Here is a 13,294-nt window from a genome sequence, read left to right on the forward strand (position 1 = left end):
TCAGCCTTCGGAGCCGACGCTCTCGTCCTCTCATGGCAGGGTTTCAGACTCCCATACATCTTTCCCCAATTCCTCTTCTGACAAAGGTGATCAGGAAGATCAAGGCAGAACGGATCCCAGTACTTCTCATCGCTCCGGACTGGCCGCGCAGGACATGGTATGCCGAGATGGTTCAACTGGTCTCAGACGTACCTTGGAGGCTGCCGAGTCGCGCAGACCTCCTGTCTCAAGGGCCCATTTACCACCCGAACTCAGAGGCCCTGTGTTTAACGGTGTGGCCGTTGAGTCCTGGGTACTGAGGCAGAAGGGGTTGCCCCAGACGGTGATATCTACCATGCTCCGCGCACGCAAGCCTTCTTCTATGCGCATCTACCACCGCGCCTGGAAGGTATACTTCGCCTGGTGCAGGAAGCGGGGACGTTTCCCCCTCCGTTTTTCTATCCCTCACATTTTGGAATTCCTCCAATCAGGCGTAGACTTGGGTCTTGCTCTCAGCTCTCTTAAGGGCCAAATTTCTGCTCTCTCGGTTCTTTTTCAGAGAAAGATTGCAAACAGATTGCAGGTCAGGACCTTCATCCAGGGTGTTTCTCATATGGCTCCGCCTTACAAGATGCCCTTGGAACCATGGGACCTGAACCTAGTTCTCTGTGCTCTTCAAGAGCCCCCCTTTGAGCCCTTGCATGAAGTGTCTTTGCTGTTCTTGTCTTGGAAGATTGCCTTCCTCGTGGCTGTCACGTCTATTAGACGTGTCTCTGAGCTGGCAGCTCTGTCGTGCCGACCTCCTTTCCTCGTGTTCCACCAGGACAAGGTGGTTCTGCGGACATGTCCGACTTTTCTTCCGAAGGTCGTTTCCTCCTTCCATCTTAATGAGGAGATTGTCCTTCCCTCACTGTGCCCTGCTCCTTCCCACCGCACGGAAAGGGCGCTCCACACTCTGGACTTAGTGAGGGGTCTTAGACGTTACGTCTCCAGAACTGCGTCTCTCCGTAGGTCAGACGCCTTGTTCGTTCTTCCGAAGGGGCCACGGAAGGGACTACCTGCTTCCAAGGCCTCCATTGCCAAGTGGATTCGTTCCGCCATCCAAGAGTCCTACCGTGTCAAGGGTCACGCCGCACCTCCGGGGATCAAGGCTCATTCTACCCGGTCAGTCGGCGCGTCCTGGGCCATCCGGCACCAGGCATCGGCAGCGCAGGTCTGCAAGGCTGCTACATGGTCCAGCCTGCATACATTCACGAAGCACTACCATGTGCACTCTCAGGCCTCGGCAGACGCGTCCGTCGGTAGGCGAATCCTACAAGCGGCAGTGTCTCATCTGTAGCTCGTAGGCACGCACAGCATTTATAACTTCTTGTTGCCCACCCAGGGACTGCTTTGGGACGTCCCATTCGTCCTGTGTCCCCCAATGATACGTAGGAGAAAAGGAGATTTTTGTGTACTCACCGTAAAATCTTTTTCTCCGAGTCATCATTGGGGGACACAGCACCCTCCCTGTTAGCCTAGTTGGCTCAATTGTTCTTTTCAGTCTGTGTTTTGACTATGACATGTTTTCTGTTTGTTAACTGGCTTACTCCTACTGCTTTGTTACCGAACTGGCTCTGGATTGTCCAGCCTGTGGGTGTATACTGCAGGGGAGGAGTTAATCTTTTGTGTGTGTTTAACTTAGTGTCCTCCTGGTGGCAGCAGCATAACACCCATTCGTCCTGTGTCCCCCAATGATGACTCGGAGAAAAAGATTTTACGGTGAGTACACAAAAATCTCCTTATTTCCATGCAATTCAGATTGTTCACTTGTTGCCGAATATTTCCCACCCTTCACAGATGCCATATCGGTAACTGGTGTTATTTACTCCATCAGCATTTGTGTTAGGTGGTCCATACACTTATCGTTAGTTTGTACATTTTTGGTTAATTGTCATACTTTTATGGCAAACACAGTTGAAAAACATTAAAACCATAGAGTCGATTCATCAGTTTCCATCACCATTTGTTAAACTGTTTAAAATATCACACAGTTTTTGAGCATTTCAAAGTCGTGCAAAAGGTGTTTCTTTTTTTTTTTTTTTTTTTACATTTGGTGCTTTTATGCCAGCTCTGCTAACTTTTTGAAAAGTTGGCACAGCTTAGCGGGAGGGAGCAAGGCCGAGCCCAAACTGACAAATTCATCATAATGTAGACTACGAAAGTAGTGAAAATTACTCCAGCCCATTTTCTTTTCTACTACTGCATCTACGCGCCATGTTCATTAAGAGGCGTATCTTACACAAGAAGACTATTCATTATACCTGGAGTATCAAATGCCAGACTCAGTGGCGTACATGGATATAATGGGGCCCCATAGCTGAAGTTCTAATTGCCCCCCTTTCAACAAAATAAAAAAAATATTTGGTGGGGGTCACAGAAGAGCATGTCTTACAACTTTGCAGCCTTTAGAAAGTAATTTTCCTCCTGCTGAAGCCCTAGATTCCCCTTTCATTGCACCCATAAGGTATGATGCCAACAAGTATACACCCCGTAGTCCTCAATATAGTATAATGCGCTCCCCATAGTCCTCCATACAGTATAATACACTCCTCATAGTCATCCGTATAGTATAATGTGCTCCCCATAGTCCTCCATATAGTATAATGCAGTCCCCCATAGTCCTCCATATAGTATAACTAGAAATGGGCCCAATGCTATCGCATCGAGAGTGCGGTGAAATTAACATCTGTGTATGCTCAGCAGACATGTTTCACACCATTTTGCACTTTCCAACATACCGTATTTTTCAGATTATAAGACGCTCCGGATTATAAAACGCACCCCAAATTTTGAGGAGAAAAATAAGAATTTTTTTTTTTAATAAAATGGTGGTGCTTCTTATCATCCTTGCATCTTATTGCTTACTGGGTGTGGTGGCTGTGGTGAAGCGGGCTCCCAGGGTCGCTGCTGGAGGAGGCAGGAGTGGGGTGATGCTGCAGGGCGCAGGCAGGGATGAGGGGGCCTCCAATGTACTGCGCGCTGCTGCGGGGGTCTTGTGCTGCTGCGGGGGTCTTGTGCTGCTGCCGGGTGTCTACGGCGGTTGCTGGCCGGTGCCGCGGGTATCTCCGACATTTTGTGACAGGCCAGAGCCCCGGCACTTCCACGGTTCCATGTGCGGTGGTCTTCGGGAATATGGGTGGCGCATGCGCAGATGGCAATTTCGGGACCAAGATCTCAAGAGATGAGATCTCAGCACTGAAATCTCATCTCTCGAGATCTTGGTCCCGAGATCACCATCTGCGCATGCGCCGCCCCCGGCGGCGGCCATATTCCCGAAGACCACCGCACATGGAACCGTGGAAGTGCCGTGACTCTGGCCTGTCTCAAAATGTCAGCAGAGCCTCGGGCAGTGTCGGACACACACGCAGCACCACTGGGCACCGGAGACACCCGCAGCATCGGCCAGCATCCACAGGCACAAGTGACACTGCCGTGGTGCCTTATGGGATTCGGGGACAGCGGCTGGAAGTCTCAACTGGCGATTATTATATAGGATATGCTCCCCATAGCCCTCCATATACTATAATGCACTCCCCATAGTCCTCCGTATAGTATAATGCACTCCCCATAGTCCTCCATATAGTATGATGTGCTACCCATAGTCCTCCATATACTATGATGCACTCCCCATAGTCATCCATATAGTATAATGCACTCCCCATAGTCCTTCATATAGTATAATGCATTCCCCATAGTCCTCCATGCAGTATAATGCACTCCCATAAGTCCTCCATATAGTATAATGCACTCCCCATAGTCCTCTATGCAGTATAATGCACTCCCCATAGTCCTCCATATAATATAATGTACTCCTTATACTCCTCTACACAATATTATGGCCACCACAATGTACTTATTGATTTAAAAAAAATAACAATACCTCTTCTCCTCATTCGGTCTCTGCAGCGAGCGTTCTGAAGCACCTACGGGTGCGCTAGGACCCGATTCTGCCCCCCCCCCCCGCTCACTGGCCCCATAGCAGTCTAGTGGCCCCCCACTATTGGCGGTACACCACTGCTCTTGTGTATTGGCCTCCATATGCTTTACCAGTACATGGCATAAAATTGTAAGAACCAGCATTAACTCCATCTGTTATTCTGCCGCATGTTTCTTGACTTTGGAGCAATAAACACCACTACGTGTACTGGCACCATTCATGTTATGGCTCCTCAGTGTGTGTCATTATAAAGTGAGATTTACAGGCTGTGAATGACATTGCAGACATCTATAAACTCCCCAACTGTAAATCATCTAACTAGTTGACCAGACCCAAATTTGGTCCAAATTCAGATATAAAATGCCCATTTGATGCTAGAAGAAGCCAAGCTAGAAAGCGTATTATACTGTAAACTATTATCAGACGCATGTAACTATTCAGATTCGCCCTAAGCTCTGATAGAAGATTACACACCAACCTCTGGACTCTCTCCAGAAAACCGTCCACTTCGCTGAGCATTTACTCCAAACACAGAAACCGTCCAAAATGGTCACACAGCACAATTAAACGCTCTATTAATGTTGGCTGCGGAGCATGTAGAACAACATTCTAAATTTACCCATCACTGTTGCTGCCCAGCGCCAGGTGCTAAGTACCATCTCGGCACCGTGCGGAGTAATGATGGATAAATGGTGTGAGAAATTGGAAAATTACATAATGACACTTGCAAAAACACACAAGAACCATTTCTCCTCTTTTGTAGGTAACTTAGAATGCAGATGGATTATTATTATTATTGACCTAATTGCCTTCTAAGGGCTTGTTCACAAATAGCAATTTTGCTGATTTTTGTCCAAGCGGTTTTCCTGAAAAAAAAAATTGCATTTTACTGTTTTGGAAAAGCGAGATTTCTGAAATCTCATACACATGCTACTTATTTTCTCTTTTTCCGTGTCAATTCTTTCAGCGTTTTTGAAGCATATTTCTCTCTTATTCTAATGGATGGGGGGAAAACGCATCAAAAACGCACAGGAAAACCCATGTATTTTACACACCTTTTTTTCTTTCCAAGAGACACGTTTTGGTGTAGAAATGTCTGCTGCAAACACTTAACGTGCACATACCTTTAAAGTGTTGTCTCTGGATTGTATGTGACCCTATTGTATCATGATCAGGACACAACGACATCTTGGATAGTGTCATGACTATGGAACCCAGAATGACCCCGTATGGACATCTTACGTGGGGTCATCACTGCGGAACCCATGTGCCCCCCATACATGATGATCAGGATACATGGATATCTTAGATGGGGTCACAACTGTGGAATACATGTAACCCTATTGTATGATGATCATGACACATAGACATCTTACATGGGGTCATCACTGCGGATCCCACATCACTCGACTGTATGACTATCAGGACACAATGGACATCTTAGGGTCACGGCTGTGTAATCCACATAACCCTATTGTATGATGATCAGGACACATGGACATCTTAGGGTCACAGCTGTGGAACCAACATAATCCTATTGTATGATGATCAGGACGTAGGAATATCTTACATGAGGTCATCACTGCACATCCCATATGAAGCTATTACAGAATAATCAGGACACATGAACATGTTAGATAGTGTCACCACACCACCACATGAGGATCAGGACATATGGACAACTTAGGGTCACCACTGCGGAACCCACATGACCCCATTACATGAGTATCAGGATATATGGACAACTTAGGGTCACCACTGCAGAACCCATATGACCCCATTACATGATGATCAGGATACATGAGCATCTTAGATGGGGTCACGACTGAGAAACTCAGGTGACCCTTTTGTATGACGATCAGGAATCGGGACACATGGACATCTTACATGATGACACCACTGCAGAAACCACGTGACTCCATTATATGATGACATAACTTAAAATGTTGGACTATATCATTATGCATTAGGTTCGTTTAGTCAGTACTAAATTCAAGCATTTCACCCTGTACTTTTCAGATCCATGTGTCCAGTTCGTACAGTGAGGACCTCGGGACCTGGAGGACCTCACACGTTAAGACTGTCATTTCTTTTCTTGCATTCATTAAGTCAGCGTTGATAGATTTGTTTGCTTGTATTGAACCAGCTGCTTTACATGTGTTATTTTTTCAGGACTTTTTTCTTTAATATCTTAACCTCCCTGACAAGAGACCAAAAGAACAAGCCAGGAACAGCAAAGCGAAAACACAAAAAATACAGATGGTTGGCAGAGTGAGCTTCATTACAGGTCACGTGTGTACATGTACTGTGTTACAAAGTAAAATGTACCAGGAATAGAAAGACCTTCTAACAATCCAACATGTTCTAGGTGAAAGGAGATAAAGCAAAACATGTATCAAATTCCTGATCTAATAATGAAATTAATCTGCATCAGAAAAATAATTTTAGAAACAAATGGCAAGTTTTAGAAAAACTTTTTAAAAATGAATTTAGAAAACTGCATAGTGCCCACAGTGAAGCATGGTGGTGGCAGTATCCTTATGTGGGGCTGCATGAGCTGCTGGTGTCCGGTCTACATTTCATTGATTTTATCATGAAATCACAGATGTTCTCAATACTGAAAGAGAAGATGCTGATGTCATCACTCCGTGCCCTTGGTAGAAGTGCACGTTTCCATTATGACAATGATCCAAAACACACATTTGTTGCATTTCTGAAGAAGAACAGGGTGACAGTGATTCAGTGGCCAAATGCCTCCTGATCTGACCCCAACCGAATACCTACAGTGGGGAAAATAAGTATTTGATGCACTGTCGATTTTGCAAGTTTTCCCACCTACAAAGGTTGGAGAGGTCTGTAATTTTTATCGTAGGTGCACTTCACCTGTGAGACAGAATCTAAAAAAAAACAAACAGAAAATCAGTGTATGATTTTTTTCATTATTAAATTGCATTTTATTACCTGAAATAAGTATTTGTTACAATAGAAAAACAGAACTTAATATTTGGTACAGAAACCTTTGTTTGCAATTACAGAGGTCAGATGTTTTCTGTAGCTCTTGGCCAAGTGTGCACACACTGCAGCAGGGATTTTGGCCCATTCCTCCATACAGTTCTTCTCCAGATTTTTCAAGTTTCGGGGCTGTCACTGGGCAACATTGAGTTTCAGCTCCCTCCAAAGATTTTCTATTGAGTTCAAGTCCAGAGACTGGTTAGGCCACTGCAGGACCTTGAAATGCTTCTTACGGAGCCACTGCTTAGTTGCCCTGGCTGTGTTTCGGGTCATTGTCATGCTGGAAGACCCAGCTGCGACTCATTTTCAATGCTCTTACTGTGGGGAGGAGTTTGTTGGCCAAAATCTCGCAATACATGACCCCATCCATCCTTCCTTCAATACGGTGCAGTTGTCCTGTCCTCTTTGCAGAAAATCACCTCCAAAGTATGATGTTTCCCCAACCATGCTTCGTGGTTGGGACGGTGTTCTTGGGGTTGTGCTCATCCTTCTTCTTCCTCCAAACACAAGAAGTGAAGTTGATACCAAAAAGTTATATTTTGGGCTCATCTGACCACATGAACTTCTCCCATGCCTCCTCTGGATCATCCAGATTGTCATTGCTGAACTTCAAACGGGCCTGGACATGTGTTGGCGTAACCAGGGGGACCTTGCGTTCCCTGCAGGATTTTAATGTGTGTTATTAACAGTAATGTTTTGAGACTGTGGTTGCAGCTCTCTTCTTGTAGTTGACCAGGTAATCTCATGTAGTTCTGGGCTGATTCCTGACCTTTCTCAAAAGCATCCTTACCCCACAAGGCGAGACCTTGCGTGGAGATTGGCAGTCATCTTGTGTTTCTTCCATTTTCTAATAATTGTGTCAACAGTTGTTACCTTCTCACCAAGCTGCTTGCCTATTGTCCTGTAGCCCATCCCAGCCTTGTGCAGGTCTTCGATTTTGCGCCTGGTGTCCTTAGACAGCGGGTTGGTCTTGGCCATGGTGGAGAGATTGGAGTGTGATTATGTGGACAGGTGTCTTTTATGCAGGTAACGAGTTCAAACAGGTGCAATTAATACAGGTAATGAGTGCAAAGTAGGAGGGCTTCTTAACCCCTTAACGACCGCCAATACGCCTTTTATCGTCGGCAGTTAGGGTACTTAATCCTCAGTGCTGCTTTTTAGTGGCGCTGAGAAATAAGTGTATAGCGCCCCCCAGGGTCAGAATTACTCAGGGGTCTCGGCTACCAGGGGTAGCGAGACCCCAGAGAACATGATTCGAGTCGGTTTTTACCGATCCCAGTGTTGCGATTTCCATTATTAACGGAATAACGGGGACCGCAAAAAAAAAAGGCTGATTTCCCATTTAATTTCTCTCCTCTGATGTGATCACACATCAGAGGAGAGAGAAATGGGGTCCCCCGATTCCTCCTCGGTACCTTTGGTGTCCCTGGACCCTCCTGCATCCCTTGGTCCTGTCCCCTGGCCGCCGGTGTCTTTTTCTGTGAAGAAAATGGCGGGCTCATGCACAGTGCGCCCTCCTAGATCTGGTTCGTTTTGATCACTGTGATAGACCCTATCACATTGATCAAAATAAAAAAAACAAACTAAATCAAACAGCCCTTTTATCACCCCCTTGGTTAGTTAAAAACAATAAAATAAAAAAATGTATTTATTTCCATTTTTCATTTAGGGTTGGGCTAAAGTTAGGGTTGGGCTAAGGTTAGGGTTGGGTCTAGGGTTAGGGTTGTGGTTATGGTTATGGTTGGGGTTAAGGGTGTGCTGTGGATAGGGTTGGAGTTAGAATTGAGGGGGTTCCACTGTTTAGGTACATCAAGGGGTCTCCAAACACGACATTGCGCCACCATTGATTCCAGCCAATTTTGCATTCAAAAAGTCAAGCGGTGCTCAAACAGTGGCTTTCCCCCACATACGGGGTATCGGCATGCTCAAGATAAATTGAACAACAAATTTTGTTGTCCATTTTCTCCTGATACCCTTGTCAAAATAAAAAAAAAATTGGTTCCAAAGTAAACTTTTTGTGAAAAAGTAAAATGTTCATTTTTTTCATTCCATATTGCCTTAGTTCTCGTGAAGCACCTGAAGGGTTAATACACTTCTTAAATGTGGTTTTGCACACATTGAGGTGTGTAGTTTTTAGAATGAGGTCACTTTTGGGTATTTTCTGTTATATTGACCCCCAAACTCACTTCAGATGTGATGTGGTCTCTAAAAAAAAAAAAAAAAATTGTTGTGTAAATTTTGTTGGAAAAATGAGAAATCGCTGGTCAACTGTTAACCCTTATAATGTCCTAACAAAAAAAATTATGATTCCAAAATTGTGCTGATGTAAAGTAGACATGCGGGAAATGTTATTTATTAACTATTTTGTGTGATACCACTCTCTGATTTAAGGGTACAAAAATTAAAAGTTTGAACATTACAAAATTTTTACCAAATTTCCATTTTTTTTTTCATAAATGAATGCAAGTTATATTGAAGAATTTTTACCACTATCATGAAGTACAATATGTAACGAAAAAACAATCTCAGAATCCCTGGGATCCACTGAAGCGTTCCAAAGCTATAACTTCATAAAGTGACTGTGGTTAGAATTGTAAAAATTGGCTTCATCATTAAGTACCAAATTGGCTCTGTCACTAAGGGGTTAACGTAAATCTAACAGGTCTGTGAGAGCCAGAATTCTTGCTGGTTGGTAGGTGATTAAATACTTATTTCATGCAATAAAAGGCATTTTAATTATGTAAAAATCATACAATGTGATTTTCTGGAATTTTTTTAAGCTTCTGTCTCTGAGGTGAAGTGCACCTACTATAAAAATTACAGACCTCTCCAATCTTTGTAGGTGGGAAAATTTGCAAAATCGGCAGTGTATCAAATACTTATTTTCCCCACTGTATGTGAAATTCTGAAGAGACAAGTTGCCATCACTCTCTATCCAGCATCCACTCTAAAAGAGCTTGTTCTAGAAGAATAGAATAATATAAATATTGTAATATATTGCGTTCATTCCAGGCCTAGAAGACTTGTTGCTCTCCTTAAAAATTATGTGGGGTTTATTCATTTTTGCATCAACAAATTTGAGTAAATCTGAACATTTTGTAATTAAAGTTATATCATTAACCTTACTTTCATGTTATAGGTTAAAAAATGTAACCTGAAATTCAGTTTTGGGTCCCTTGTGAAAGCTGCGGCGAAACGCGCGTTGGGCACGGCGGTCTAAGCTGGTAAGCAGCCTTTATCACAATCTGACATCGTTCATTTCTTATAATATGCACTATATACTTTTAACTCCTTTGTATTTACTGTAGTCTGGTTTATATGTTTCCTTCTGCAACTAAGTTTTATATTCCATACCTTTTGTATACACTTTGTTTACTGCAGGGGCATAGGTGCAATTGTCGCCAAGTATCGGTCAGTTTATGCAGTATTACTATGTATTTACGTGATCTTTATTGTGAAATGTACTTGTGAATTCTGGCCCTATACCCTCCTTTTTGTGTAATATCTATTTACTTGGCTGCTATTATTATCATGTACTATACTTAAGCATTTTACTATATCCCGCCCACCGCCCATTTTTCTGTTCAGAGATCTGTCTCATCGTTGTCTGATTCTAATTATGTTAATAAATATTTACACGTACTTTAGTCGTGTGTCCATTTTATAGGTATACGACAATTATTATTGGTAGTTCTATTTATTAATGGAATTCAGTGTTGTCAAAAATTTGGAAATGTTTCTTCCATTCATTTTGATATTGATTCAAATCTTACTTTTCAAAGGGGGTGTACTCATTTATGCTGAGCTCTGTCTGAGGCAGTCTCATTACAGTTGTGGACATCATTAACCCTATCTGACCCTGAAAGAAGAATTGACAACAAACATTTATAAAGTTCAGTGATGTAAATACGGCATGATAGGTCGCCGTAGAGAACAACTCTTTATTGCCCTTGTACAGCGGTACTCTGCCATTTTTCGGTTTCTCACCATAATTGCTGTAGACACAGTGTAAGAGGATCGGGACAAGCTCCCACATCCCAGCCCTTCACTAGAAGAATGTTGTTGGATCCCTTATCTGAAGGAAAGTAGCTGAGGAATTTTATCCACAAACCTCAAAATATTGGTCCTGCCATCTGCACGATGGAGTTAACCCTATCTGCAAATTATGTAAGAATTCAGGGTCCATGTTAGCAGGACACCATGTGGATTTACAGAACTGAACCAAGACCACCATAAGGTCCTATTACAAAACGGTTGTAAAGAAAATCATAATGTCCACAGGTTACAGCGATTAGTTGAACATTTAATATCCCTGTGTATATTATCCCTGTACTGTGACATCACTGGATTTATTATCCCTGTACTGTGACATCACTGTGTGTATTATCCCTGTACTGTGACATCACTGTATTATCCCTGTACTGTGACATCACTGTGTGTATTATCCCTGTACTTTCACGTCACTGTGTATATTATCCCTGTACTGTGACATCACTGTGTGTATTATCCCCGTACTGTGACATCACTGTGTATTATCTCTGTACTGTGACATCACTGTGTGTATTATCCCTGTACTGTGACGTCACTGTGTATATTATCCCTGTACTGTGACATCACTGTGTGTAGTATCTCTGTACTGTGACATCACTGTGTGTATTATCCCTGTACTTTGACGTCACTGTGTGTATTATCCCTGTACTGTGACATCACTGTGTGTATTATCCCTGTACTGTGACATCACTGTGTATTATCCCTGTACTGTGACATCACTGTGTATTATCCCTGTACTGTGACATCACTGTGTGTATTAGCCCTGTGCTGTGACGTCACTGTGTGTATTAGCCCTGTACTGTGACGTCACTGTGTGTATTATCCCTGTACTGTGACGTCACTGTGTGTTTTACCTCTGTACTGTGACATCACTGTGTGCTTTATTCCTTTGCAGAAGGGAGAGCAGTAAAGTCATGCTCTTTTCACATTCTGAACTTGCTGCTGAGGTTGCTCATGGTTTTATTGGAGCTTTTTATTATTTTGCTGTGGTGCTCCATGATTATTTGTTATACCCCTGCGTCATGATATCAGCACACATCCTGTGAGATGACAAACTCAGCACTGCTACATTACATATACATACGTTACATTGTAGAAACAAGCATTACTCACTCAGTCCCTAAATAGGTCAGAATGAGGGATAATAATGAATAGTCCATTTTCCTAATGTTTTCGAGTTTTGATTTGCTACATTTAGCCATGTAGTAATATATTTACAGTTATTACCGCATTCTCCGTAACGGGTGGCAGCGCTGGTCCCATCATTCCTTAAAATTCCAAAACTGACAAGAAATACATCATGAACGTCACCAGTGTTGACACTGGATATAGAACTGGGGGGAGGAAACCGTACGGCTCATTAATAAAAATATACATTCTGCATCAACCTCCTCCATGAACATGAGAGGCTGAAGGAAAAGACGTGATTTGTACAAGACCAGAAAGCTGCCGCTTGAGTCAATGGAAATTCACCCTAAGTCACTGACCCAGTTCTCGGACTGCAGCCCTCCCATTCTCTGGCTCACAAATGGGAGTAAGTTGAATTTATCTTATTTTGGAACAGTTTGTGTCAAATATTCCACATTCCCCGCCAGCTGGAAAAGCGTCTGCGTATAGAGCGTATCTCATTAGGGCTGACGGTCTGCTGGAAGGAAAGGTGCTCTAGGTCCTTGAGAGATATAAGATGAAACCGCGCCAAGATTTCATAAAAAAAGAGATTAGTAGTAGAGTGGGCTGCCAGCGCCCAGGGCATGGCAAGTATCGCACACCCTACAAGTGTAATAATGCCCCATGCTAATCCAAATATTGCCCTTAAATACCCCCTTAAAGCAAATGATGCCTCCTTCAAAAGTAATAATGCCACCTTCCCACCCCTCCAAAAAAAAAAAAAAAGTATATACTCACAAGATCCGAGTGCCGAGTTATCTTCTCCCTTACACATAGCGAGGGCTGGCACCGCCAGTGACAATATGGCTCTATCACAAGGTCTGGGGCCCATAAATCCAAGGCAGGTGCAATGCAACCGGCCTATGAGTGGCGCTGTCCATCCTTAGATTTGGGTCTCGTATGTCCGAGATGCGACTACTAACTCTAACAGCTCATCTTGTAAACTTCACAGCCTCTTTCTACCATAATTAATCAGAAATGGATTATTGATTGCTACTAGTGGCACAGAACCATGGAGCCGTTAAGTCTAGGGTCACGCAACTGTTATTTTGTCATCCACTAATTATCGGACTCTGGGAAAAAAGGAAAGTTTCTCCAATTTCTCCA

The 13,294-nt window shown here is 43.4% G+C and overlaps 1 long non-coding RNA gene across 1 annotated transcript; it reads left to right on the forward strand.

Moving 5' to 3' along the window:
- Nucleotides 1-5,684: 5,684 nt before the first annotated feature.
- Nucleotides 5,685-10,846, forward strand: LOC143768846 (uncharacterized). The gene is made up of 3 exons (XR_013214081.1): nt 5,685-6,245; nt 10,110-10,194; nt 10,753-10,846. It is a non-coding gene; the product is annotated as an uncharacterized LOC143768846 (long non-coding RNA).
- The last annotated feature ends 2,448 nt before the right edge of the window (nt 10,847-13,294 follow it).

The sequence above is a fragment of the Ranitomeya variabilis genome, chromosome 4, assembly GCF_051348905.1.
Source record: "Ranitomeya variabilis isolate aRanVar5 chromosome 4, aRanVar5.hap1, whole genome shotgun sequence".
Classification (NCBI taxonomy): domain Eukaryota; kingdom Metazoa; phylum Chordata; class Amphibia; order Anura; family Dendrobatidae; genus Ranitomeya; species Ranitomeya variabilis.